The sequence below is a fragment of the Urocitellus parryii genome, chromosome 6 (genome assembly GCF_045843805.1).
Source record: "Urocitellus parryii isolate mUroPar1 chromosome 6, mUroPar1.hap1, whole genome shotgun sequence".
Classification (NCBI taxonomy): Eukaryota; Metazoa; Chordata; class Mammalia; order Rodentia; family Sciuridae; genus Urocitellus; species Urocitellus parryii.
In genome coordinates this window covers 117,520,932-117,533,082 of record NC_135536.1, presented here as the reverse complement: position 1 = coordinate 117,533,082, position 12,151 = coordinate 117,520,932, and the positions used below count along the sequence as shown (strand labels likewise).

At 49.6% G+C, this 12,151-nt stretch overlaps 1 pseudogene; it reads left to right on the top strand.

The window, feature by feature from the left end:
- Positions 1 to 6,834: 6,834 nt before the first annotated feature.
- On the top strand, positions 6,835 to 7,927 carry LOC113182061 (large ribosomal subunit protein uL10 pseudogene; annotated as a pseudogene).
- Positions 7,928 to 12,151: the final 4,224 nt, after the last annotated feature.

Below are 12,151 nucleotides of genomic sequence, written 5' to 3'. Positions count from 1 at the left end.
TTCTCTTCTCCAGTTCTTCTGCCCTCCTGAGAGCAGAGTCTGGATCAAAGTGGGTGCATTTCCAGAATGCTCTCTCAACTGGTGGATGTGCCAAGAGAAAGAAGGGCTTATTTTCTTCTGTGCTCAGGTTAAAAGGGACTGGCATCCAGATAGGCTCAGGAGTCTTCCCACCCTAAGAACCACCCCTCCTTCTGTCCTCCCAGCCCCAACTCTGGGCTAGGAGCTTAGGATGGACCTGAGGCACCTGGAAGGAGCCTAGGGGCCACCACTTCTGGGCAGCACTGCCCCCTGCTGGCTATCCAGACAGGCCTGGGGTTAGCAGTTTTATTCTGTCCCTGACTGGTTAGCTCAGTGACCCCTGCTAGGCCTGTTGGGGCTGTTTCCTTGGTTTTCTGCAGCTGGGTGGCCCTGGGACAAGTCCTGGCTTGGCTCTCTGGCATGCTGAGTGGCTTAGGCAAATTTCTACTGGGCTTTAATTTCCCTGTTCTGCACAATTTGCAGGGTAACTTGAAGGTCTGTCTTAGATGTCAGATTTAGAGGTCACTTTTCACCTGTCCCTCAGCCCCCATTCTATTCTTCCCACCCTCAAGGTTCTTCCCCACCTCTGTATCTCCTTGGTGTTTGGCAGACCCCAGCTTTGGGACCCCCTACTTGCCCTCCATCTCTCTGGGCTGCTTCTCCTGCCTCCCTAGGACCAGCTGTCTCAGGGAGATCCCAGCACTCCACATGGCCCCCATTGGCTCTGGGCGCGGCTGGGAGAGCTGCATTCGGAGCAGCCCTCAATCCTCCCACAAGAGCATTATCCAGTGTGAGTAGGCTGCTAATGGGTATATGATGAGCCCATAACATTAGTCAGTTTGCCCTCTGTAAAATGGGATAATAACTTCCAACTCCCAGAGCTGTTATGAGAATTAAACAAACTAATGACATGTTTGTGAAAGAGCTTTGCAGGTGGTGGATGTGCGTCAGTGGAAGGGCAGCGAGGAACACTGGGAGGCTGCCTTGGAGGCCAACAGCAGGGGCCTGGACCACCAGGGCCTGGAGCCCTATTCCCACAGCCCTGGCCACACTGCTGCCAGGCCCACTATCCTGGGCTGGAAGTGGGGTGGGAGCCCCCAAGTCCAGTCCTGGTTGCTCTTGGGCCTGGAATCTAGTGAGGGGAAAGATCTCTGGCCTGGCTCTGGTACTTACTTGTACCATATGGATGTGGGCCAGACCTCTTAGCACCCTTGGCACGGAATGGCTCTCAGCTTCTGCGGGTGTCTCCTGGGTACTTTATAAGGCACCAAATTGACCAGAGTCTCCAGACTTCATCCTGAAGGCTCTCCACTCACCTCAAGAGAAAGTTCACAGGCTTTAGGTGAACACTGAAGCCCTTAAGAACCTGGCCTCTGTCTCATTTTATCCCTTTCCTCCCATCCCCTACTGGCCACTCTGAATCCCTCATAACTGTTCATAGGCAGCTGTAGAAAATAGACACTAGTAAGACAACAAAGATCAGAGGGGTTAGGTAGCTGTTCAAGGCCACACAGCTAGTGAGTGGAGGAGCAGGGAATGGAATCCACTGGAGCCACATTCTTTGCTGCCTCTTGGGTGTGTTGGGGCGGGGGAAGGAGTCAGACTCAGGCAGAGAGACGAGGTAGGGGGCTTTGCAGTAGTCTAGGTGGCAGAGGATGGTGACCTGAGGTGGTAGCTGGGGATCTGGGAGCAGAGGTATGGAATACTTGGGAGAAGGAGCAGGAGGTACAGGGTTTGAGGCTTTGAAGACTGGGTGAAGGGGCCTTTGTGGGGGCAGGGGCAGTGGAAGCCAGTGGGTTGGATTGGGCCATGGTGTGGATGTGGGCCTGGGGGCTGCCCAGGATGGCTGGGCCATGGCAAAAGGGTTAGGGGACCAGGAATAGAGCCACCAGGGAGCCATGAGCTTGGGGTCCTAGGAGGGAATATGGGCTCCAGGCACCTGCTAAAGAGGACCAGCAGGTGGCCAGGGCCATGGACTCATAGGGGACAGCGTGAAGATGACCTCAGAAGGCTGAGGTGGGGCTGGTAGGTAGAATTGCATGGTCTTGATGTGGAGCCCCCCAAATAACAGGGGCTTCCTCTCAGGGTACGAAGCTCCCAGTCATAGGTGGTGTGAGAGGCAGGGCTGACGACCTCTTTGCAGGGTGGGGGAATCTTTGTGTGGCAGCTGTTGATAGGAATGAGGCCAAAGATCCTGCATGTAGTTGGGAATATTGCTGCTGCTTCTTGTTGTTGTTGTTCTTCTTCTTCCTTTTTGGTGGGGGGTGGACAGGGACATTGCTTCTTAAACTTTACGTAGCTGCCTTCCTTGGGTACAAGCCCTGACTTGTGCTGTGAAATCCTGACAGACCCCAGGTCTCTAAGACTCACTGGCCGTGTAGACAGAGGTCTCCTGCACAGCTGGAAGCAGCCCCCACCCCCACCCCAGGTCTCCAGCACTCAGTCCATGCCCACCCCAGGGCAGGACTCGGTCCAGAGCTTCCTTCCTGGAAGAGATCCACAGAGGGAGCGTCCAGCAGCACCTGGTGGGTGCCAGCCCTCCTAGTAACATCCGGTTGGCCTAGGGGCTGCAGTCAAGTGGCCCTGGGGAAGGGGCTCCTGAGATGTTTCCTGAGACACGACGTAATTGGAATTGCATGGCTTGGTAATTAGAAGAGGCAGCAAAGTGTTCTAAAAATGACTGTAATTATAGTTACAATCCAACAGCCAATCCAGGAGTTTCGGGGATCACCTGGGGGAGTGGGGGAGGGGGAGGGCTTGTGGCAGGGAGGGCTTGCTGTGGGCTGTTTGCCCGCCCTGAGTTTCACCCACCCCCAAGAGGCCCTGCCACAGAGCTCTGTGGCCCTAGACACCCCCGCCCCATAGGCCCGGAGACCATCTGCTTCAGGCCCCGATTTGACAGAGGGAGAGGGGGGAAAGCCTGGAGAAGGGAAGAGACTTGGCCCAACTGATAGAGGCATCAATAGCAGAACCTGGCTTGGACCCAGTCATCCCCTAGGCCAGACAGAGCTACTTGATTTTAGTTCCTGGTCCATGCCAAGTGTCTGCTCCTCTCCTGGTCTCTTCCCAGCACCCCCTGCAGCCTGGAGCACTCCCCTTCCCCCTCTCTGGGATGCTGTCACTCCCCCCTCAGGTCTGTGAGGCTACCTCCTCCTGCCAGCCTTCCCTGAGGCCTGGGCAGGGTCAGCGCTTCCTTGAGTTCTCTGTGGCCACTGTGTGTCCCTCTGTTCCCCACTGACCATCCAGTCCTGGGTGGGCCCGTCTCCCTCAGAAAGCACCCTCAATCCCCCACCACATGCCAGCTCATACTGGAATTTTCAGGAATTCTGTGAGCCAGTTGTTAAACACAGCCATTGTTAATGATGAAATTACATAAACTTATAATTAAATACGTTCCATTTCAAAAGGAAACACACACTAGAAACTCCTCATTTTCTAATTTACTACTTTTTACTGTCATCTCTGCACACAGTTTTTTTTTTTTTTTTTTTTTTTTTTTGTCTACTGTATCTGGTGGTGGAGACACTATAGTGGTATGTTTTGTCACATTACATCTGTGACTTCACACAGTAGGACTATTTACACCACAGAAATGGGCAAAGTCGACAAATTGGGTTCCCTCGCCCCAGCCCAGAGAGCTGCTATTGAACATTTTTTCAATTTACACAAACTCATCTCTACCTCTGGCCCTTCTGGCAGGGCCTGCTTGCCCATAGGAACTCAATGAGGGGCTGGAAGGAGAGAGAACACAGGCTTAGGTGTTGCCTTGGGGAGGTGGGGGTACCTGCTTTCATCTGCCACCAGGGCTGACTCAGGCCTTGGCTCCATTTTCTTGCCCTCATCTAAGGCTCTTGTGGGGACACAGGCAAGGCCTATGCCAGAGGCCTGAATTTGAGGGCCCTGGGGGTGGTGGGGGAGCCATGATCCTAGGCCAGGGCCTAGGGGCCCCAGAGATTCAAGCAGGTGTAGGCGGCCTTGGCAAGGATCACAGAGAGTTGGGCCCCAAGGAGGTCTTGTCTCTTCCTCTCCCAAATGGTCTGGGCAGGGTGCCACCTTCCGGCACCCTTCCCACTTGGCCACAGCCAGAGGGGCATGGGGCTGTGGGCTGTGGGACTGGGCCAGCTGCAGGGGCATGTGATGAAGGTATCTTACAGTGCATGGGGCAGGCTCCCCCAAGAAAGAATTATCTGGCATGAAATTCAGTTGTGCTGAGGTTGAGAAGTCCTTCTCTGGAAAGATGCACTTGGACATAGACATGCAATTTCAGGGTGCCCTTCTGCCCCAAGTACCCCTGGTCTTGCCAGCCTATTAGTGTGCAGAAAGGAACTAACTGAGGGCAAGATGAGTAAATCATTTTTAGAGGTCACCCAGCAAGTCCTCTTTGCAACCCGGGCGGTGAGCACATTGTCTGCACACAGCAGCTGCTCAGTAAATGTTTGTTAATTGGAGAAACAAAAACCCAAACCAGGAAAGGGGGGTGGGGGACAGGCCTGAAATTCCTCCCAAGGTTGCCCTGGACAAGTCTCATCAAAATCCTGTTCTTCACTGGACCACAGCCTCTTGGCAGCTGTCACCGCTACTGACTGACTGACTGTCCCCTTCTTGACCCACAAAAGGGCTGAGCCAGGATAATGTTGGGGGACAAGGTAGAAGGCGGGAGGGAAAGCCAATTTCACACATTTAAGCCAGAGAGGCTGCAGTGGTTGGAAGGGCACACCATGGTGGCTGGGCATGGGAGGGCTGCTGCAGGTGGTGATGGGGTTTGCTGGGCCAGGTCCCTGGAGGTTCATGGGGTGCGTGTGTGGGAGACCTCAGGTTTTGTGACCTTACCCACTTGGTTGGCTAGAAGCCTTTGTCTGGTGCCTACTTCTGGAACTGATCTTAAAGACCCCTTTGGGATTCTGTCTGTGGGGACCTCAGCTGCCTTCGCTGTCTCCAGTTGCCCCCCCTTCCTCACAGAACTGCATGGGGTCAGGAATGCAGGATTTACAGCTCTACTCCAGATTCAGATCCTTGATTTACTCTTTTCTGTCTGTGTGGCCTTAGGTAAATTATTCAACCTTTCTGAGCCTATGTGTCCTTGGAGCTAATACAACTGCACCTAGCAATAGTTTTGGTGGGAAGGTCAAAAAGTTATTTTTTAAAAATAAATTGCTTAGAAGGATAGCTGGCTTAGAAATAACTACTCAATACCATATGAATTGTTGGTTTTTTTTTTTTTTTTTTTTAATTAGGCTCCTCACATCTTCTGTGGATGTTGGGAACAGAGAACTTCATCCTCTCCCATTTTTCTACTGCCCTCTAGAGGATTCCAGCAGTACTGTCCTGAGAGGACTTGGACCTGGTGGGTACAGAGAGGTAATTTCCATTTTAAGATCTCCTCACCTCCTTACTAGGGATTGAATCCAGGGGTGCTCTACCACTGAGCCATAACCCCAGCCCTTTTTATTTTGACACAGGTTCTTGCTGAGGTTGGCTTTGAACTTGCCATCTTCCTGACTCAGCCTCGGAGTTGCTGGGATTAAAGGCCTAATGCCACTGTGCCTGGCTCTTCTTTCAGATTTCAAAGAAAGTTTGCCACTTAAGGAAACTTAAGCTTGATTCTTGTATAGACACAAACAATTATTTCTTCCTCTTCTTCTCAAACATAACTCACCTGTGGGTAGGCATTTGTTTATTAATGTGAAGTAACACCTGCTATTGTAACATGGGGCCAAGGGACCAATTCTTTCTTTTTCCTCCTCTTCTTTCCTCTTCATCTGCCACCCCATACTTGGGATTGAATTCAGGGTCTCACACAGGCAGGTGTTCCACTGAGTTACATCCCTTTTTAATTTAATTTTTTTTTTGCATTACAATATTTAATACACCATTATACAATAATTTATCATATCTCTGATTATATATAAGGTATGTTGACACCAAATTCACATCTTAATACGTGTATTTTGTATAGTGATGAGGGTTTCCTTTCACCATCCATGCTATTCCCCTTCTCCCTCCATTTCCCTCCCACCCCTATTCCCTATCTAGAGGTAATCTTCCTCCCTTGCTCTCCCTCTCTACCCTTTTTTATTTTATTTTGAGACAGGGTCTCATTAAATGGCTCAGGCTGGCCTTGAATTTGTGATCCTATTATCTCAGCCTCCTGAGTCATTGGGATTACAGATGTGCACCACCATGCCCAGCAAACTTTCTTCTTGATATTGACAACTGGATATTTTCAATTAAAAAAATTTTTTTTAGCTGTTGATAGATCTTTATTTTATTTATTTATATGTGGTGCTGAGAATTGAACCCAGTGTCTCATACATGCTAGGCAAGCGCACTGCCACTGAGCAATAGTCCCAGCCCCTATTTTCAATTTTTACAGGTGTGATGACCTGTAACCTCAACCCATTTCTGCAAACATCCTTATCCCACAGCTTAAGATGTACCTCAGTTTGGGGAAAACCTGTCAATTTCTTCAAGCTCTCTGTCTTATAATTTTGTGTGAAAACTGGGTAATAATAATGCCAAGACCTTGTCATTGAGCTCATAGATGCCTTAGTTCTCTTAACATCATATTTGAGACTGGTTACAGAAAAGAGCTTTATTTCTTATAGTTCTAGAGGGGTCTGCATCTGGTTATGGTTTTCTAGCTGCATCATCCAATGTGGAAGATGGAAGGGCAAGAGAGCTGGTGTGAGAGAGAAAGAGGGGCCAAACTGAAGTGGCACCCCCTTTATTCACAGAAAAGTCTTAACTGGGCTTCTCCAGAAATCTTCACCATGGCTGATTTTAGGACTGTCAGCAAAAGAGTCTCTACAAGCCTTTTCTCGCCAGGCGTCCTCGTGAGAGTGACATCGTCTTTAAACCCTGCGTGGCAATCCCTGACGCACTGTCATGATGCCCAGGGAAGACAGGGCGACCTGGAAGTCCAACTACTTCCTTAAGATCATCCAACTTTTGGATGACTATCCAAAATGCTTCATTGTGGGAGCAGACAATGTGGGCTCCAAGCAGATGCAGCAGTTCCGAATGTCCCTCCGGGGGAAGGCTGTGGTGCTGATGGGCAAAAACACTATGATGTGCAAGGCCATTCGAGGGCATCTGGAAAACAACCCAGCTCTAGAGAAACTGTTGCCTCATATCAGGGGGAATGTGGGCTTTGTGTTCAGTGAGGAGGACCTCACTGAGATCAGGGACATGCTGCTGGCCAATAATGTTCCAGCTGCTGCCCGTGCTGGTGCTATTGCACCATGTGAAGTCGCCGTACCAGCCCAGAACACTGGTCTGGGGCCCAAGAAGACTTCCTTCTTCCAGGCTTTAGGCATTACCACTAAAATCTCTAGGGGCACCATTGAAATCCTGAGTGATGTGTAGCTGATAAAGACTGGAGACAAAGTGGGAGCCAGCGAAGCCACCCTGCTGAACATGCTGAACATATCCCCCTTCTCCTTTGGGCTGATTATCCAGCAAGTGTTTGACAATGGTAGCATCTACAACCCTGAAGTGCTTGATATCACAGAGGAGACTCTGCATTCTCGCTTCCTGGAAGGTGTCCGCAATGTTGCTAGTGTTTGTCTGCAGATTGAGTTATCCAACTGTTGCATCAGTACCCCATTCTATCATCAATGAGTACAAGAGGGTCCTGGCTTTGTCTGTGGAGACTGAGTACACCTTCCCACTTGCTGAGAAGGTCAAGGCCTTCTTGGCTGATCCATCTGCATTTGTGGCTGCTGCTCCCCCAGTGGCTGCTGCTACTACTGCTGCTCCTGCTGCTGCTGCGGCCCCAGCCAAGGTTGAAGCCAAGGAAGAGTCGGAGGAGTCGGATGAGGATATGGGATTTGGTCTCTTTGACTAATCACCAAAAAGCAACAACTCAGCTTTATATGCAAAACAAAGAAATAAAGGCTTACTTCTTAAAGAGGAGAGAGAGAGAGAGAGAGAGAGAGAGAGAGAGAGAGAGAGAGAGAGAGAGAGACACTCTACAAAAGAGTTCAATGTAGATAAACTTCCTATTTTCGTGTTACCCTGTTTTACTTGGCCGCTGGCCGGGAAGATACCAGCACTCCAGGTGCTGGACACCCCCTTACCAGTTTTTCACAAACATATCCATATCCAGTATAGTAGTTTGTAGAAATGAGCAAACAAGGCCTCTGTCCTTGAGCTGGGCTTCACAAAGTTGTCTACATTTTTAAGATAAGTTACCAATTGGGCTCCATGATAACAGCTGGCAGGGGGAGGAAAGAAAGGGGAGAAGAAGCTCTCCCCTTCTCAGGTGTTGTCCTTGAAGGGTTAACTTGCCCAAAACAATGAAAGAAAAAGCTGCTTTTATTGTGAACTTCTGCAGACTGTGAACTTCTGAGCCTCTCCCCTTACATGCTGGGTATAAAACTCTGAAACTACCTGAACTTGGGGTTCAGGGAATTGACTGATTACAGCAAAAGCTGTGCCCTCTGAGCCTGGCTGCAACCAAATAAAACTGTTTCCTGCTATCTTCGGTGCCTTGTCTCATATGTCCCTACAACAAAACTTATTTTTATAACAAATCTACTCTTTCCATAATGAACATATTTCCATGATAGTGACATAGTTCATCATGAGAACAGAGCGTTCCTAAACTAATCACCTCTTAAAGGTTCCACTTCCCAATAGTATTGCATTGGAGATTACATTTTCAACACTTGAACTCTGGGGGACAACTTAAACCATAGCCCAGCTCTATCTCTGGTGCTCAGCACAGGGCATGCTTATAATAATAGGTGCTCGGGACAAGTCTATGAAATGAAATAATTCACTTCTCATAAACAGGTGGGGCCATATTCCTGTTCACCACCCCGCCTCCCACCTTGGAGGTGTAAGGATAATCACAGAGAGTGGGAAACTTCTAGGGACTGGTCATGCAAAGCTTTGTGACCTGGATCCCAGAGAGAGGCTGCTTAAGGTAAAGAAGAGAGTGTAGGATGAGATAGAAGGATTGGAGGAGAGCTGGACGTCGGCCTGGTTCTGCTGGTAGGAGGTCGGTGAGAGCTAAGGAAGGAGCCGTCTGGAGTCTTGGATTCACGTTCAGTGGTCTCTGACTGGGAAACGTGAGTTCTGGGAGAGAGAAGGCTGCGCAGAAGGGTACACACCTTGTTGCCCGAGGGAACCTGAAGCTTGGTTTCTCGCAGCACACTTGGGACCATATGCCCATGTGCTTAGAGACAACACGGCCAATGTCCACCCTAGATGCTAAATAAGCCGTGCGGCTCAGACCTCAGCCCAGCCGGAGCCACAACACCTGCGCCAGGTCTCTGCACCTTCCCGGTGCTTTCGCTCTCCAGAGCGTCTAGCCCCTCAGCCCCGCCCTTGTCCCGCCTCCTCCCCTCCAGCCAACCCGAGCACCCCAGCAACCCCCTCGTCCAATGCGGGAGACTCCGGGCCTGAGCCCCGCCCCCTCCACCTGCAGCCGGGGCCTATGAGCTCATTCTGGTGCTTCGGTGCTCGGTTCACTCTGTTAGGTGCTGAAGCCCGCGTCTCCACCGCGCTCTGTCCTGGCACGCCCAGGACCAAGCTGGAGTGGACGGCGGCCCAGTCGCCTGTGCTGGTGTACGCTCCTGGGTCAAGAGAATACTGGTCCCCGCTCCCAGGATCGCCCTTCCTGAGGTGGCATCCTCTCCACCAGCGCCCTCCCCAAGGGCAGGGAATGGAACTGTGAAGGCGGACGCTCGGCCTCAGCTTTGTCTTAACTCCTTTGACGTCCTCTCAGGGCCTCAGGCTTCTTCTGGTAAACGGGGACTGGCGACTGCCGGAGTCCGCTCTGGGACCATTCATTAGGTTTTACCGCTAATTCAGACAAAGCAGACAATGTAGGCCAAATAAGCCCACCCTGGGCCGGGGCCGGCTGTCCCATCTTTTTCCTTGATAGGTCTCCGACTCAGCCCCGGTTCCTCAGTTCGTTTTTGAAAAAAAAAAATTTTTTTGTAGTTGTAGATGGACAGAATGCCTTTATTTTATCTGTTTATTTTTATGTGGTGCTAAGGATTGAACCCAGTGCCTCACACCTGCTAGTCAAGTCACTGAGCCACAACCGCAGCCCCCGGTTCCTTAGTTCTTTGCCTGCGGAACCCACTTTCTTGGATCGCGAGGCGGAGCATCCTAGCTCAACGCAGTTGCGGTGGACTTTGGCTCCACCTAGTGGCGCATTGTTTCATTTCAGAGAGGCCCGAGAAGGACGGGATGAGAGGGAAGGAGACCGCTGGTGGGCAGTTGGAGACTTGAATGTCACAGACAGGCAAAAGTAGCATTTCTCTGCCTCAGTCCCTGCTGCGGACATGGCTGACGAGTGCGGCAACTCAGCCTTCCCTCTCGTTCCTAGGGGAGGCTGAAGTGCCTGTGCACTTGTCTGTTTCTCAGTATTGCGCTTTTTGTGTCGTCCTGTGGGATGTTGCTCTGGTGCCAAGCAGAAGCCTCTCAATTCCTGTTTGGACTGATGCCCATCTGCCTGCAATGCAGAGGCTGCAGTCCCTAGATTAGTGCAGCAATGTTATGTGGCCACCGGTTAAGACCAAGGCAGGTGGCTCTTTTCCTTCTACCCTGGACCCACCCTCCCTAGAAGGAAAGACGTGTGCATACTAGTCCCCCAGAATAGCCTCTGTGCCTCTGTGCCTTTAGTAGCTCCAGTCACGGGTTGCAGTAAGTCCTTTCCCACACAATGTGGCACGATTGGCTTCTATGTCCTTCCTTTGAATTGTATTGTCCTCTTTTGCATCTGGAGCTGAATTCTGCCTGTGCAGTCCAGCCAAGATGAGTGTTCCTCCCATCTGTACTTGTGTATAAAGGGTGTGGAGTATGAGAGGATGGCAATACCTATTGGCCCAGGTCGCTAATGTACTCAGTCCACTGAGGAGCCCACTGCCTGGGGACTCCCAGGGATCTACACGAAGGTCACAGCTGGAAAAAAATTATTGGCTCTAAAATAAGAACACTGCCAAATGGAAATCAATAAATTCTTAATCAAATGTCCAACTGTAACAGTATGTTAAATTTCGTATTTATAAAAATTTCATTATGTTTGAAAGAATGCGTGGGCTAGGTTTTTCTCATTTTTTTTCAAGAATTCCCCAATGCAATTCAAAGCAGTTACTCCTAGCCAAAAAATTTCAAGAGAAAACCATTCCTTTCAAATCCTTTCAAAAACTTTAGAACAAAATTTTAATATTTTAATATTTGCACTGATGTGGAGGGAAGCTGTCAAAAAGAAAAATACCAGAGCTTACAGAGGTCCTAAACTGCCCTGGTGGGGGCTGCTGGGGTGAGGGCGGAGCACAGGAAGGCCTCAGGAGATGGGGGGGAGACAGTGATAATGATGGGGAGAAGGAGATGTACCCGACTACTCAGTCTTTTGGGTTTTTTGAGGTACCGGGGATTGAATTCAGGGGTGCTTAACCACTGAGCTATATCTCCAGCCCCCCCCCTTTTTAAAAAACTTTTCAGTTTGAGACAAGTTCTTGTTAAGTTACTGAGGCGGTATTGAACTTGGGATCTTCCTGCCTCAGTTTCCCAAATTGCTGGGATTATAGATGTGTACCACTGAAACCAGTTCAGTCATCTCTTTTTCTCTTGTTTATTTATTTATTTTTGGTATCAGGGATTGAACTGAAGGGCACTTAACTACTGAGTTAAGTATCACATCCCAAGCCCCCCCTTTTTTTTCAGACAAGAAAACCTTTTATTTTAAACCACAGATAATAAGTGGCCACAACTGTCCATGTTTCATTAAAATCACATAAAACCTAGGTACAAAGCACCACTGATTATTTCTCTGGAAAAACTACATGAAAAATTTAAATATGCACAGTAAAAACACCACGTATGCACAGGACCAAGTTTTTAAGGCAGATGTATGGAATGCTGAGTCAATTTTACACATAGCTTCTAATATCAAATTGATATTATTTTATTTGAGGATGATGGAGATTTCCACAAAGTAAAATGTTCATCCTTATATATTTTGTATGCCGACTAGTAGGGTCCTAGCATTTACACAATACTTGGTAAAATAGCTTTTAAAGGTTATCTCAAGCCAGGCACAATGGTGCACGCCTGTAATCCCAGTGGCTATGGAAGCTGAGGCAGGAGGATCATGAGTTCAAAGCCAGCCTCAGCA